We start from the raw sequence: 17,381 nt of genomic DNA, 5'->3' as shown, positions 1-17,381 counted from the left end.
ATTACTTAGTTATTCTTGTGGGAAAGCCACTTGGGTTTGTGGATCTCGTCCTGGCGCCAGCAGCCAGCGGTGCAGGAGCCTGCCTGTGGCGGGCACCACAGCTCCGGGGCAGCCACCTCTGCGGCACCACGGCAGTACTTGGGTACAGCACCCGTAACTGGCGTTGCTTGGTGGCATGAAATGGATGGCTAAACTCAGTCCCCTGTACCTCTGCCTTCTTTTGTGTTGCTCCATTCCCACCTCTCAGACACGCTGTGGATGTCGGGGTGAAAGCAGGGGCCTGGGACGCCGGACAGGGCCTGCGACTCGCGTGACGTGGCAGCACCCGCAGACACAGCCCGCTGCCTCCTGCAGCCCCCTGACTTCCCACTGCCTGCCCCAACCCTTGCTACAGGGCCTGGCCCCACACCACAGCCAAATAACGGCCCCGAACCCACAGCCCCATACTGCAAGCCCTGCAGCAGTCCTGGCCGGGGAGGCCCCAAGCTCCTGAGCTGTCCTGCTGGGCCGCGCAGGTGGGACGGGAGGGCAGGGGGGAGGCAAAGCCTTACAGAAAGTCTCTGCTTGGGCTGGGGAAGGTGCTGGCTGGGACCCACATCCCATGGAAGCATACAGTAAGTAGTTCGTTAATACTTTGGCACCAAAGATAGGATTTACTAGCACTTTCCACCCCTATCAATACGTGTGAATTAATTGGTGGTATCAGGAGATCCCAACTCCTTCTGTAATAAATAGCTAATGAGTTTAGCCTTTAAGGCCTCTAGAGGCTGCTAGCAGTCATGCTAAGCAGGCACAAATAATAGCAGCATTTTATAAAATGGATTCAAATGCCAGAAGGTGTACTTTCAAGACCTTTTGCGAAAAATAAAAATAATTTTGATCAATGGTTCGGTCCCAATCCTGTTACCGTGGCCACTTGAAGCGCCACGCAGGGCTCCGTGCACTGGCGTGTCACCACCACCTGCTGGCAGTTGCCTTATTGATCGCTTGTGGTTTCTGTTTCCCCTCTGCTGCCAATCAATGGTTTTGATGTCTTTCTGACTCTGTAATGCTTTAAGAAGCAACACTTCACAAAGAAATCTTTCCTGACACTGTGTTCAATTAATGTGACAGTCACTGGGCTCGCTTTTCTTTTCTAAAGTTGTTATCTTCCTTATGTCTTGAAATCCTTGTTTAGGAGTTGACATCTGCTTTGCTGGTGTTTTATGTTGTTTTTGAATTTTGAAAAGATTTTGCATTTCAGTTCTCTGTCTCTTGTAGGAGCAGCTTCCAGTACTTCATATTTCACTATCTGTGAGCGTTCTGTATGGCTCGTAATTTCTGTCACACCTAAATTAAAATCCTGTTGGTCTTACATCCCGTACCGCAGGCTATTCTTATACAATAGCTGATCATAAATACTTTGTTCCTATATCTAAGGAACTGCTGAAAGAGAAAGCTTCTGAGTCAACATCAAAAGAAAGCCAGAAGGTACGTGTGTGTTGTCTTGGAAGGATAGCGTTACTGGCTAGCAGCCTAAGGCTTGATGGAAGGGAATGTGGCACAACCCTCCACCAGCAATTTTTTACTGCTTTTATGCTCCAGAAGCACGCCCCAGCTGATAGGTGAGGGCAGCGGGCTCTGCCTGCACAGGCCCCTGTGTAAAGGAGGTGTTTTTCTGCACCATTTAGGCACTAAGGGACCCAGCTTTCCCTGGGTCACTCGGGGGCTGACCCCAGCAGCCAGGAGGGAGCAGAACTAAAGCTTTTCCTACTGAGGAATCTGGCCTGAGGTGGGTTCGATGGGTGGCTGGTGGCTACTCTTAGTACTGCTCCACAAACGGCGTTGCTGCTCTGACTGTAGATCCCAGGCACGTAGCGAAGGCAACGCGCAGTCCTGTTAGCTGCGGCCACACCGGCTCTCGTCAGCCAGACCTGCAGGAATGAGACACTGAGGCAAGAGGGAACATCCAAATAAAATGCAGACACTGCAAGAAGTCCTGTATAGACTCTTGAAAAGTATTTCTGTGTCCTAATAGAGGAACCGTGGCTTCTCAGGCCCGCAGGCCCTCCCTGCACCACCTCCATGCTCTGTTATGCTTCAGTGGCATAGCAGCAACGCCGACCTGCCCGGCCTCTGCTGGCTCACGCCGACCCCTCACTGGGCAACCAGCAGGCTGTGGGACATGGATGAAGACTTCAGTCTGCTCGAGTACGAAATCCACATGCCGCAGTCACTTAGGAGGGCCAGTGTGTTGTCATCTCTTGGTTGAGGCGCTTCCTTCCTTCAGACAGACATTCAGCAGGACAGGAAAACCTGGTGGTAATGACAATTGTCATGAATTTTGTAGCATGAGACTTGGGGGGAGAGAACTATTTCAAATAATATCCATTTGGCGTATGGCGTAGCAAATTCTGTAGTTCAGCACCAGAGCTCTGCGATGCTGCGTGTCCTTTCCGCAGGAGATGAAGAGTGCAAGGCTCCTCGTTTCCTTGCTGGGAAGAAAAGCAAGGGGAGACCTGACGAGCTTGATTGCAGGATAAAATGAGATCTGTAGCGTTCTCTCAGCTAATGCATGGGAGGAAAATGATGACCTCTTGGATAAAGCCTCATTGTTTTCTCTCTGCAAAGCGGTTTCTCCCTGGTACACCAGAGGGACGAAATAGGGCTGTCCTGGATGTACCAGATAAATGAGCAATTTCTTGTAACAAGGTAACAAGGTGCTTACCAGGTTTCATCAGCAGACGATCAAGAAGAATAGAAAACCATAGAAAAACAATAAATTGAGGCCTTCATTACGTGCAGCCTGATGGGCCCATCAGCAACGCACAGCTTTGCCCTCCAGGAATTCATCCTCATAGGCTCGAACCACGATCTCTAAGGGTATTGCCTCGGTGTAAGAACCGTGGGACAAACTCTGGTCCCAGCCTTCAGAACAACACTCTGTTTCTAAGCTGCAGTTTTAATTTAAAATAACATTTAATGTCATTTCAATTAAATATCATTTCATTCATGATACTGTCAGCTGACACTCGTAGAGCACACCAGGTTGCAGAACACCCTGTGTTAAAATGCCACAGGTGGGACTGCGACCTGAAAGAGTTCTTGCTGTTGTAGCTGTAATACAGCAAGCTGTGTAAAAACAGGTGACAAAGTAAAAAAGGTTAAGCTATTTAACACTTTGCTTAGCTGGGTGTAAAAAAGGTTAGCACACTTTGCAACTAGCAAAGAACATCCCTAGTTTTGCTTAATACCAGCCTTCAAGCTGAAAAACACCATTAGTGGGGAAAAAATCATAAAAGCTCTTAAAAGTTCAGTAGCTTATGTTAGGAAAGGCTCTGCCTTCTGAATTTTAGTGCCTTAAATAAGCTTCCTCATTACTTAAACCTCTTACTTTGAGCCTGTTAGACATAGACATACGTTGTGCCTTTGCCAGAAAGTCTCCCAGTGACCTGTAAATTGATTGCAGCGTGTAAAATTGGCTATAAGTAAATCCTAGCTCTTCTTTTTCTTTTTTTCTTTTTTTTTCTTTTTTCTTTTTTTTTTCTTTTTTTCTTTTTTTTTTTTTTCTGAAGTGAAAAGGATGTAGGTGTCTTTTCTACTGTTAGGCTCTATGTTCTGTATGCAGTTCAGAAACGCTATTGATCGCACAGCATCTATGATGTAGTACCTGAAATGTATAGCAGTGGGCTCTCGTATTATGAAGCTGATTGTTTTCATTGACAATGCCACTATATAACATAAAAATTTAATTCTCAAATGTTGTTTTTATGAAGTCTGATGGTTTGTGTAGTCGTCCCAAATACAATAGATGGGGTCTTATTCATCTGCTATGCACCCTGTAGGGCTACATATCTCACAGCAGTCTATCACGCAAGGTACTGGAAAGAATGAGGAGCACCAGTAACGCACCTCATTGGTTTCACGTAGGACATTGGTATCAAGTTTTACAGCATCTGTTTATCTCAGTTCTGTGTTCATAATCTAGAAGTGTAATTAAAAATGCCTTGGTATCTTTCTTGTGCCATAGCCAGCCCGTGTGTCGGTACGTCTTCACACCATTCACCAGTCAACTGGGTGAACGTTTTATGGGTGTGTTAGCAGGAGTAACTGAGTCAAGCCCACGTGGCCAGATGAGCAGAGCGCTGTCGCACCCGAGTTTTCTCTATTTGCCAAATTTCTCCTCCTCGTTTCTCAGCTTGAGACACGGGTGCCTGATCAGCAAGGGCTCAGCACCTCGCAGCCCCAGCACAGAGCCGTGACTGGTCTCTGATCCACCAGCTTGAACAGGTCCTGAAACACGGCGTTGTGCTGGAAGCCACAGGAATCAGGAAGATTAAGTACAGAACTGCCAAAAAAATGTATTAAGCAGGAGTTTGTCACATAAAAGGTATGACAAAAAGAAAAAGAATAAGCTCCAAAATGACAAGTGGAAAGAATGCGGTCATTTAATAGAAATGGCATAAAGTTGGTCAAATTACCCTGAAGTTCACAAATAAGGGATAATAGCCGTTCTCCTCTGCCCCTACACCCACTTTTTATGCCCTTATTTCTTTCATATGAGTCACTTTTTATGCTCCTGCTGCCGCACGTAACTGGGCCGAAGCCCATGTTCCACAAGATGATAAAGCGAATTTTGATCACGGAGTTACAGATTCATGGCACAAAGCTTTCACCCAGTCCAATGGCTACCTCCTGGTTTTCACATTGTTCAAAATATTTTGGGGGGAAGCCGTATTCCCACAGACTTCACACTAGTTTAGGAAAGCCCATTCTCTCACAACAGGCATGAAAACCCACTGCTACAGGTGCCTTGACCAGGAATTTGTTATTAATGGGCAGTTGATCGTGGCCTCAGCAATGAACAGCCCTGAGCAAGGCTGATGTCCTCCTGAGCACGCAGCCACCCCTGCCCAAATCTTCAGCCTGAATCATCTCTCATCCTCTTTTCTTCCTGAGGCTATACAGTGGATTCTTTCCAAAATAGCGAGCAAAGCCCCATTATGTTATTTCCTTACTAAGCCCAAAAAGCATGTTCCAAAAAGGTAATATTAACTTTGGCAATTGGATTCCTTGCCTTTGGAGCTCTTATTCCACATTCTGCCTGCAGTTACAGGGACTTCAATCTTTATTGATTTTCCTGTGCCACCTCTCAGCATCCTTCCCAGGCAGCATGATGCATTAACTTTCCATATAATGAATATTCCTCTTTGGTCTCGTACTCTGAAATACACTCCTGTCTGAATGAGATTTCAATGCTCTGCATTGCTGATTTTCAGCTGCATGCCACAGCCCTTGTTTTTCATAGGTTGGCAATACCAAAAGAGCCCTCTAGACCCAGACAGATTGCTTTTAACACAATCGCTGTTTTCTAGGAGGTGTGGGGAGGAGAGCCTTCATATTTTTTAGACTGGTTCCAACGATAACGTTATTAAAGCTATTTTCCACCTCGCAAGAAAGTTATCTGATGATGATATTGTTCCTGCCTTTTAAACTAATTTTATTTCAGTATGGTACATTTGCAGTCATCATAATCCTATTGTTGCATGCCATTCCCAGTATAATGAATGGAAAATACTATTGCTTGGGAAGGGGTTTGTGCTGGGTTTTGTGGGGGAGTTTTTTTTTTTTTTTAATGTATTTTTTTTTTTATTTTATCTACTGCTATAATACCTGAAGATAAACTAATTTATTCTCTAAAAATCCCTCCTATCCACTGCTTTGTTGCGTTCAGTTGCCAGTAAAAGATGCAAGTTACTTTTGCAAAGCAATATGAAGACAGATCTACAGCTATTCTGCTAAAGGTAGGCTGCATCCCCGCTGCCAAGCTGTAAAGCTACGGTCAGTTCCTCCACGCTGGGTTTGGGAAACAGTGGCACTGTGCCCACAGCACTAAAAAAGCGATCTCCCATTATATGCCCGTTCCTGTCACATTTCCTTTTGTAACAGTTAATAAGAATTAATAGATACTTTCACAAATAGGTCTCAATTGTTGCAGGCGATTACAGGGTTCAGCAGGTTGCTTATTACCGCAGCATAGCGTTATCTGCTGATGAGCTTGCGACCCTTGTTTTCCTTATCTGTTAGGAGCTTACGTTATCTATTAATGATTTATGAGCTAACCTCATTATAAGGTTGTAGGATGGCGTGCGACAGATTACAGCACAAACAGGCAGCACTCCGGCACTAAGAAGTTTCTCCATGCAGCTAATCCCAGGTTCATTACGCCGTCCTCGTTCAGATTTTATCACGTGCTGGTGTGCCCTGGGGGCCCCGCTTCCTCCTAGGAGCAAGAAGCCGTGCACTGCATTGCCCACGTGGTGAGCACACAGCTTCCCCTCTACAGGACACCAGCATTTCACATCCATGTCAGCCAAGCTCTCAGCGGCTTTATTTCACTGCAATGGCCACAACGTAAAGTATTAAACCTCCAGGTAGAGGCACTCGCTGCAAACTGGCCAGAGACCTTGCCAAAGAAGGAACGGTCGTGGTTCTTTTCCTGATAGAAAGCTTAGGGAAAAAAATGGCTTATGCTCAAATCTTTCATTTTTCACAACAGTCCCTTCCCAGCGCTCTCTAAATAGCAAGCCAACCTTATTTATTTATTTTTTTTTTACAAAATCCTCTGTACTGTAACGTTTTCTTGCCAGTTCTCCCTCAAAGGGTGCGACGCAAGCGCTGACAACTGTGAGTGCTCAGCTGCAATACCTGACTTTGTGACAATTAATAGCAAAGCTGGGAAGATTAGATTGTTCACATAGAGCGGCACAGGCATTCGCGGGGCGCACATGCTTGTTAAATCCAGCTTTCTGAATTCAGGACAACACACCTTCCCTCGGAGCCCTGCAGGCAGGAGGCTCTCTCAGGACACCCAGCCAGAGCAGCTGCTCTGGGCAGGTTCTCAAGGCAAAAAACCTGGACTTCTCCGAAGCTACTGGCAAAGTTCATTTTGACTTTAGCAGAGCCAAGATTTTACTGTTACCGTATCACTAATCTCTTGGCTTTTGGCATTACTGCCTTTTTTTTTTCTTTTTTTTTTTTTTTTCCCTGAGCAATTTTAGGCATATCTCTTCCAGTCTTCTGACAAAGATGTTTATGATGAACAGCAATTACTCGGCTGTAGTGGTATCCTGGGACCTTAGCTGTGGACCCGTGCGCATTGCCAGAGACAGTGTGCGGAAGCATAATAAAGAGACAGGTTTGCTATTTGTTTATGTATGATGCTCTTTACCTTAGCCTCAGACATTAACACCAACGAGTTTAAGCTGAGGAATAAACACGAAGTTTGGTGTGCACACTCTTCTCCTCTCCCAACCCCACTGGCTTCGGCCACACAGAAAAGAGCCTTTGGGTGATGAGCCAACAGCAATGGAGGTGAGCTGAAGTCCTTTAGAAGTTGTCTTTGCTGTGTCACTGTGGGTCTTCCTCATTGTGCATCTTCAGAAAGACTCGGAGATGGAAGAGCTCCTGGCCTGTATGACTCCAAAGTTACTGTTCCAAGTGAAATTAGCTGGGTCTTTATTTATTAAAAATACTCAGTTCCCTTACTGAATTAATTCCTACGGTTTATTTCATTCATTTGACCTCTTATTTTAAATGAATGTTACACCTAACGCTATGCTGTATCTGCAGTGCGAGATGTGCCCCCAAAATGACTCCACTACTGTCCAGGAGGGCTTGATACAAAATAATTGGATTACATTGAAAATGATCCTCTACTGCAAGGATTACATTGTTAACCAGATCACGTTATTTATATATATGTATGTTATATATGTTATATATATATATATATATATATGTTATATATATATATGTTATATATATGTTATATATATTAATATATATATATTATTCAATGAACAAGCACATTACATTCAGGATTATGTTTTTGGGAGGTACCTTCAGCACCTTGTCGTGATGCACCTTGCAATTTTGTGCATGCCCTGTGGGATTCGGGCCATGGATCCCAACACTTCCACGATACTTTCTACAATTAAAACCCACAGCCTCTCACACATGAACAGAGACCGAGATGTTTTCATCGCTCGACTGTGCTTCCTCTAGTGCAGGGACAACAGTCCCTTCTAAGAGTCTAGAACAGCCAAAGCCAATTCAAAGTATATAAAAGTTATGAACTGCACATTTTAAATAGAACTGGGGAAGCATAATTTTAATCAGCCCTGTTTGATTATTCCAGTTGGCACAACATGTAAGAAGGTACCACAAATTATTTTGAGAGATTAGCCAATTATGGAGAGCCATTTCCAGAGAGGAAATTTAGGGCATCTCCCTAACTGCTTGATTTATACGAGAGCCCATATTTTAGCAACAGATCGCTTGATTGCCTATATAAACTCGTTTCATTTTGGTTGCTCTAAATACAATAAAATTTTAATTAAATAAGCAGCTCTATGAATAATAGAACCTGCTTTCCTATGGATTTGAGTTGGAGGAAAAAATAACCTACATGGAGCTTCTGACATCTATTAAGTGGTAAGCTCTCTTTATAGCCTTTCTTCCTCTCTGCATAGCCATCCATTTTCACGAAACTTTTAGGACTGTGCTGCCTTTGAGGATAGCAGTCTTGGTGTCAAACTTAGCTGCAATCGGTCAATGTCAACAACTACTGATGAAAGAGATATTAAAGAAAGGTGTGCATGAATGTGTGCAGGTACCTACACACACAGAACATGACTGCGTAAACCTCATTTAATTATACCAACATTTTCTTTAAAAAAAGATTATATAAATTGATGCAACTTCACAGCTTTTGCTAGAGTCATGTCCATTTTCAGTAACTGACAACCCAGCCGTCAACTGATAATCTTCTGTGATGTGGCTTAATGAAGAAAATAAATGATACTCTCTAAGGAAAGTCATTTTCTCATTCCTTAGACTGTATTTCTTTTCTCATATTTCTTACTGAGCTTACTGCTTCATCTTTCCGAAGAAAATCTCCTCTACTACAGTACTGCTAAGCTGAACCATAAATGGCAGAAATCCAAGCGTTGACCCTTTTCATGTCAATGGCAGCACTGACATTTTTAGCCAGTTATTTCAACACCTGGACTCTACCATGCTGTCCGTAACTCTGATCACAAATAGAGCTCTGTTCAGCAAAGACAAAGATACCCAATTGGGCAAGAAAATTTGAGAACGTTGTTAGAACTTGCCGTTATTTTAATATTTTAAACTGACAGCATTTGAAAACCAACTTGAAAGCTCGAATTTAAATTCACCTGCCTTTCTGTGCCTTAGGCTACAAAATGGGTTCAGACAAACAGCCAACTACAAACAACGTCATGTAGGACTTTGTAGTACAAAACTCGTATTGAGATCACAGCACAGAGAAGTTTACATTAGGAAGCCTATGCTGACAGAAAGAGCTTCACAACACAGAGATTTATTTTTTTTTTAAAAAATTCTCCTTCCAACTGCTGAATAGCGCGGCAATACTCTACACACCTACGTAGCCTTGGTGTCAGCAGCAAGCAGGCTGGCTTGGCAGGCAAATGAAAGCAGACTGCAGAGGTTGTGCATTACAATGTTTATTGCCCATCTTCCCCCGGCAATACTTCTCACAGCTAGAGGCACAGAGCAGCAGGTGACTTGGAACTGTAGCTTCCACATTTTCCTCTCTCAGACACAACTAGCAGCTTATTACTTATTGACATTGTGGTGTTATTCTGAAGTTTCACCAGCGCTGCTCAGCAGGACACGGCTGCTGCAAAAGGACGGGCTCTGCAAGTTTGACTTCCCTTTGATGGCACCAAGTCACACAGAAAGCCACGTCGCAGACTCCTGGTCACAAACCGATCGAGGTCCGTGATAAAATGGATCCGTTTTCTTGCCCGCCCTCCCCTTCCACTCTTACTAGTAGGCCATTGTCGAAGTTCGCTTGTCGGATGCTTAGGTTCCTTCCTCAGACTTCTCTGTTGAGATTTATTAATTACATCCATTTGTTCTTCTGCTAGCTCTATCTTTTTGCTTAAAAAACTCATTTTTCTCTGATGTGAACAACTACTCGTGTATGAATAGAAAACAATCAGATACTTCTCCTGATCTTGTTTTGATAAATCTCGGCTCACAAAGCAAGTTTGCTCCACTACCTTGATCATCCTAAATCTTTTTGTATCCCTCTCTAGTTTGAATTCATTTTTCTTGAACTCAGGTGACTGGAAACACAGCATAACACTTACAGCTGTTCAAACGAGTAGAGTGAACCCTACCAGGCCTGGAGGAGCTCAGCTAAGTAATTCTCTCAAGAGGAAAGACGGGTGAAGAAGTTCATCTTTTCCTCCATTTTATGATTATGGGTAGACCTGACACGGGAGTTTAAATTGAAGGATAGAGTTTATGCTGTAATTCAGGACTGATGAAGATTATTTGTGTCCCCAGGAAGTTTTCATTAATTAAGCTTTAATACTACTTCAGTAAGCCTTGCCTCTCTCTACTTCCCATTCATTCATACAAAGCAAATATGATGCATTGCTGTTTATTCTTTATACAGAGTTATAAAGCTGAGTTGATTCATTTTATGACACAGAGCTCGAGATATTTAGATTCTGTCTGCTTTTCTTAAATTTATATGATCACCCTGCTTGCATTTCTCCTTTTAGTGTGGTTATTAATGTTCTAAAGGCTTTGTTATAGTTTGTTTTCATTAATGCAAACTTTAAAACACATCCTGAAGAGAACTGTTTATCAAAAGAGTATTTTATTTGCTAAAGAAGCAATTCCTTCTCTCCTAAAAAAAATAATAACAATAATAATAGTCATAGAAGCAAAATAGAGGAAAGAGATTAGTCAAACAAAGTACATTTGCATATCTGTTGTAAAAGCTCCTTTTGAGAGTCTTCCTTTCTGGTTACCTAACACGATGTCTTTAAGCATGTTTTTTTATCAGTGCTAAGGGCACCAATCCTAATGATTTAAATTGCAGTTCTGAGCACTCAGCTACTCTGGAAATCAGGCCCTATATGGGTCAAGTTGGTCATTTCCTCTAAATGAACACTTAAAGAAACATTGACTTTAAGTGTGTTGGTTCAGGCTGAATCCGCAGTGGCAGAGGTGGGAGCAGAACTCGGGTTTTCTGACTGACTGATCAAATGAGTACACTGCGCTATCACCACAAAAAGAGTTTAAAGAATGACTCCGAAAGGTTATTTTCACTGAATTGCTGAGTACATAAAACGAGTTGAAAGAAAGGGTAAAACTTCTTGAAAGGGTTTAGAAATGGTTATATTTATAATCTGTTGTGGTAGGATTTAGGAGTCCAGTGTTCACTGGAGCTAGACTGACAAATTTATTATAGTTATAAGGCTGGGAAACCTATTAGAAGAAACATAATAGAAAGTACATTTTTGTGAAGGTTTAATAGGAACTGAAACAATTCAACAAAAGACTAAATTTAGTAAGAGGGGGAAAAGTCATTTATTAAATCTTTCCAAAAAGATTGAGTGACCTTTCTTTAAAAAGAGGGATTTTTTTTTTTGTAAAAAATGAGAAATTCAACTTTCATAACAACAACCTAGTAAAAGGGTTTTATAGAAACTGTTTTTTTTTTGTGCAAGTTCTGTTATTTTTATTGTCAGTAAATGTTGGCGTTATGCAATAAGAGTAGCATTGTTGCCTCTCTAATTTCTCTCAGGGATTGAGGAAACTCATCATAAAAGCATTCAAAACCTAAACTGAAATAAAAAATAGAACATTCCTGCTCAGGTTTGTATGGCAAAAAAGCAGAGACAGAAACTACTGGCTGAGAATTCAGCTCGTAGGGAAATTGTGCCAGCACTGTGAAGGTGGTGTTATTTCTTCTACCTCTGCTTACAGTAAAGTCAAGCTATTAATATCAAGCATCTTGACAGTCATATAAATGCATATATTAAAATTCAGAGTATTTTTTGCTTCCGTAGATGTACCATCATTACAGAACACGACAACTTTTATGTTAGCCCAGATGGCAACAACGTTACTTGCACTGGATGAAAGCTATATGCTGACTTGCATACCCAGTGCAAACGGATGAATGCTGGTGTCTGGGGAAGTCCCAGAGCACGGGCGGACACGATTTTAAAGAGTCCGCTCAGCCCAAAGCGGTTGGACAACGACTGGAAGAGCCAGCAGCGCCTGCCCAAGACCGGATGCACATGAAAGTTAGCAGGCGCTGGCTTGTTCCAGGGTAATCTCGCTGTGGTCTCCCGTTGCTCTTAGAAGGAGAACGTTTTCAGTGCCGAGGGAAGCAAGCTTGGATCCTCTACATGGATGAGGGAAGTGCCGCGTGTAAGATCAAAGCGAAGCATCCCTGTTTGACATACTGGGACAGGAACCGAGAATGGTGATTCTCCACGTGTTTGTTTTTATTGGGTTTCCTGTGTTCAGTTTAAGAAAAACAGAACACAGGAGTTGTTTGAAATAAAGCTGTAATTTACTATCTTAGCATGCTGAGAAGCAATTAAATTCAAGCTAATTACTATAAATAGTTGTTATAATTACATGTAAAACATTCTACTACCTGTACATCTGTTAAAGTCAGTCGAGGTCTGTAGATTTCTCTTTTTTTTTTTTTTTTTTTAAACAGAAGTCTTAATGTTACTACTCAAGGGCCAAACCATTTTCTGGAAATCTTCAAAAAGAAGTAGCTATGCCATAGAAACTACAGATGGAAAGCACCTGTCGGGGCATGGATCGTATCCCTTTGACAATACTGAATGGGTACGTCAGTAAACTCTCATGTATTGTCTAAGCTAGGTTGTATTTCGCATCAACTTATATTTCGCATCAACTACTACTGGAAAGACACTTCCAGAACCTAAAGGATTTTTCTCAAAAGCAAACAAATAAATAAATAAACTAATTTTCAGTTGAATGCTGATTATTAGGTCCATCCTATTTACCAGGTTTTTATCGCTACTTGAAGTATAAAGAAAATATTCTGTTCCTTATGCCCTTCTCCTACAACCATTGTTTTTTTTTCTTTGGCATTGGACAGGGCCAGGCCTGGCTTGATCGGCACTTTTACACTGCGCTTTCAAGAGCACATGAACAGTTGTTGGAGTTGGGTTGGAGTCCCACCATCTCTGTGCTCTTACAGCTATCGGTTCTTCCTCTTCCCCAGCCTTTCCAACTCTTGTTCAGAACTTGACTCAACTGTCTATAGTTTGGACAACTACTTTCGCACCAGCTGCTGGGCACGTGGCAGCATCTGTGCTCATTTCCAGCCCCGCAGTGAGGAGATCACGTTCCCAGATGTGAAGCCGATGGTGTTCTTTTGGCGGTTTCACGTTGAGAAAGTTCATTCACAATTGTCGATCGCTGGCAGCTGCGGTGCATCCATCTGGCGCACAGACCACATCTTGGTCTGCTGTTCGGGTTCTGGATCACCTGAAATAGGTGTCGTGATGTCTGGGGGCGATTCCAACAAGCGTGCTCACATTGCTTTGTCTAAGCACGCAGCACCGCATTGGCAATTTTCTTTCAACCAAGCGTGCGACTTTGATGCACGTACCAGTCTTTCGTACACCAGACACACGTATTCGGCTGCCAAATAACAAAATGCAAATACAAGAACGTGCTGTTGGGTTGCCCAACCATTTATGAGCGTCATCTCAACTCAGATCTTTCTACTGCGGTGAAGCCAACTCATTGCAACCCTGAACAGAGTGGGATGGGCCCTGCCTACAGTCAGGCTGAGAGCAACTCCCTGAATATCGGAACGTGAGGGGAAGAGGAACAAGGTAATTTTTGCACTTTTTTGCTTTGATGCCTTATTAGCTTGCTCCTTCACTGGGCGGACATTTCCTTGCACATCTTCACCTTTTTAGCTTGAGGTAACGTCAAACAGCTTCGCACAGGGCTTGTGCAGTTGTCCGAAATGCCGCCAACCGTCCCCCACTTCTCCAGTTGATAGGAGAAACTGCCAGAACCCAAGGTGACAGCCACGAGCTACTCTGATGGGATTTCATGGCTCTTGGACTGTCCCGTAGGCCTAGCGTATTTTAGCAAAGGTATCACATAAGAAATGTTTATGAACGGATGGACTTTAGACCTCCAAATGGCTATAAAGCTACTAAAGCAATACAGGTGTACTGCGAAAAGAGCAAGTAAAGAAAGAAAAGCAATCCGAAAATAAAAAAGAAAAAAGAAACAAAAAAATTAACACGTATGCATTTTTTAAAAAGTTTTTGAAGTGTTCTTGTATAAAAAACTCTTTTCTTATTATTTTCCATTAGAAATACCCGTCTTAAAATTCAAATACATAAAAACATTCTTTTTTTTTTTTTTAAACTGACATATGGCACAAATTGGTACCAGTAAATAAAAGCACATAAAGCTAAACTGTGCCCTTCTAAATGTTAGCAAAAATGACAAAATAAAATACTAGCTATATAAACTACGCACAGGTGTGTAGCATATTACAAGCAAAAAACCCCATATCTTGCAATTATAAGCCTACAGTATTTATTTCACTTGTCTGTAATTACATTTTATACATGTTTGTTTAGTAATATCAATCCAAGACATCATTTTGAGGATATAATTAACTGCATGTTAGAACAGAATGTGTTTGACTGTTTTTGTGTGTAGCAAAATTGAAGACTGTTAGCTGTGTTTAAGTGCCACCTAGTGTTACAATTCACCAACTTCTCTCAGAAAAGCCCTTTCTCCTCAATTTTTCAGAGCAAAACCAAATTGCGGGGGTTAAAAACCTAGGGTCACAATGCCCACATTTCAGTACTAGCATTAAGTCCTGAATCCGTATTTAGGCACTCACAGACTATGGAGAAAAGCTCTCATGCCTAACCCTGCTACATAAGCCTGCTGCCAAGCGAGAGTTAGGTGCCAGCACATTAAGATATTAAGATATCTTAATATTCCTTTTGTCAGTCCCTCCTGTCCACAAAGCCCCATTTCAGCAATGACCTCATGGCCTTCACTGTTGGTGCTCCACCTATTCAAAACAGGCTGCTATGGGCATTCCTGATGGTTGCTACCATATATATATATATTTTTAGTAAGTTTAGAGATTATATTCTTGACAAGTTTGGAACTAAAACAGGCTAGGCTGCATTTCTAATGGAAAAAGAACATTAATACTGAAAAACTAAATACAAAGTTTATAGCTCATTAGCTATTGATGACTTATTGAGTGTTTCATCCCCCAGTCACATAAAGTAGTCATTAAGAAATTACGTTTTCCATCCTGCCTCTATTTCCACAACGCTGAACAACTGATAGTAGCTGCAGCTTAACTAAAATGTTCTTTGCACTGTCTACAAGTGGCGTATGTAATGGTTTACGTAAACCAAACTTCAGTTTGTCTCTATTCTTTCTGAAATTCATTTAATGCTACAAGAAAGATCACTCCCATTAAGGACAACTGGTGTAGCTCAACGTAGACCGTGCAGAACATTTAGGCTTTCCATTAAACTTAGTGAAACTGTAACTATTAGTTTTTCAAACCATTAGAAATGAGGAAAGGCTCCACTTCCCTGTCTCATTTATTGGAAAGTCTTGTCTTCAAATCACAACCGTAAAAAAATAAAATGAAGATTTTAAGTACTATTTATCCTGACTGCTGCAAAAAGCAGGGGTAAGTTGACAAGTACATTAAAGAATTTCTACTTAATTATATGTCATACAGTGAAATAATGTGAATTTTTTCCAGAATTATAAAATTAGGGAATGAAAAAAAGAGATAAAGAGCTGAAGTATCAAAACAAAAAGCTTCTGATTAGCAGTCAGAAAGGCCTGCCATGAGGCATCTTTTAAAAGGATTAGATAATATTTTAAAAGAAGGCAGTGAAGACGAGCTCTTTCAGAGCAACTTTTAGGTATAACCTGAACCTTCAAATGTGCATAGATGTATCAGGCAACAATGAAGAAAGTGAAGAAAAAAATGTACTTTCAAATGTACTTTGGCTTACAATTTTCTCGTTTGTGTTTTCTTTAAAGACTTTCACAAGAAGTGGAATAACTGGGCCTTTTTAGAAAGTAAATTTTGTCAGAAGTTTGAATAAAAGGACAAGTCTGCCTCAGCAATTCTCCGAGCTTTGAGGCGTGGAAGAAATCCTGCTCTCAGGCAGAGGGCAAGCTCTCACCACAGGATTGAAATCCCATGCCAAGAATCTGGCTGTAATTTACAGTATGCTTTCTGTGCCAAAAATCTAATGTTACGCCTTGTGTAGTGAAGCAGTAATTTGCCTCAAATACACGCGTACGTCGCTACAGATCCCAGCGCCGGGATGAGTAGGCCCTGAGGAACAGGCAATGCTAAACCAAAGCAACCACTCAGTGCCACTTTTGGGCTCGCTCTTCCTTGCCATACTCGGACTGCTAAGTCTATAAAGTTTATTGAAACTGCTGCCGAGTGTTTCACACAGCGAATATCGTCGGACACAGCACCCGACACACGACCACCCAGCTTTCCCGCCCGCTCCCCTCAGCGTCCCCTCAGCAATAACGGCCGTGGCGCGAGACCGCTCGGAACCGCCCCCTCAGCCCGCCCGCCGGCCCTGATTGGTCCCCGCCCCCTGTCACTCCTCCGATCCCCGAGTCAAGGCGGGGGGGCCGAGCGCCGAGGCGCGGCTCCGCCTTTCCGGCCGTTTCCATGGCAGCGGGAGGGGGGAGGCCGAGGCGTCGCGGAGGCCATGGTGGGTGGTTGCTTCGCTTTTGGAAGCCGCCAAAGCTGAAGGTAACCTAAGTTTGGGGCTTTTTTTTCTAATTTTCCCTTGTTTCTTGCCTTCCCCTCCCGCGGTTTTACGGAGTGGCACATTCCGGCGGGCTCTGGGATCCTCCCCCCTACCTAATGGTAGGGGCGGCTCCCCCTGAGGCAGCGCCCTTCCCGCCAATTCTGGGCCCCCCTCACCCCCCCCCCGGGCAGCTCCTGAGGAGAGAGGGCCATGGGGGGGGCGCAGGCATTGTCACAGGGCGGAATATGCTTAAGTTGCAGTCCTCATGTAAATAACTTGCTCCAAAGCTATGTGTAAACCTCGGGCAGAGTCCCCTAAGTGTTCAAATTTATTGATCTTTTATTTCTCCCACCCTTCATTTGGTGGTTTCTTCTATTTTCTTTAGTTTAGGTTTATTTCCAGGACAGAAATGCAGTCGCCTCTGAGGGGGAAATTATTAATAAGCTGTAAAACACTTCCAGCCCTCTGAAAAGTGCTGTAGGCTCTTGACTCGTGTGTGGGCTGGGCACATGATCTCCTTTACACCTCAAAAATCATGAAGTTGTAAAGAATTTAACCTTATATTCAGTCATCTACTGTACTATTACTGCTACGTCTACTATATGGTCATCTACCTTACTGAAGATTTGACCTTGAGGTTTTCCCTATTTTTTTCAAGTGCTCAAAAATTAAACTGGTTTAGTAACTTCAGTTATTTAAGTATGTCAG

At 42.7% G+C, this 17,381-nt stretch overlaps 1 protein-coding gene across 3 annotated transcripts in view; it reads left to right on the top strand.

Moving 5' to 3' along the window:
- The first annotated feature begins 14,601 nt into the window (after nucleotides 1-14,601).
- CEP15 (centrosomal protein 15) overlaps nucleotides 14,602-17,381 on the top strand; it is a 34,871-nt gene continuing 32,091 nt past the window's right edge. Inside the window, exon 1 of one of the 3 annotated variants that reach the window (XM_080605752.1) lies at nucleotides 14,602-16,675. The gene's annotated coding sequence lies outside the window, so the exon portion shown is untranslated. The remainder of the gene's footprint in view (nucleotides 16,676-17,381) is intronic. The other 2 variants (XM_080605750.1, XM_080605751.1) reach the window with 2 other exon arrangements.

Source organism: Anser brachyrhynchus (genome assembly GCF_964034855.1).
Source record: "Anser brachyrhynchus genome assembly, chromosome: 10".
Lineage (NCBI taxonomy): Eukaryota > Metazoa > Chordata > Aves > Anseriformes > Anatidae > Anser > Anser brachyrhynchus.
The sequence above is the reverse complement of the archived record's forward strand: the minus strand, read 5'-3'. Positions and strand labels throughout refer to the sequence as shown.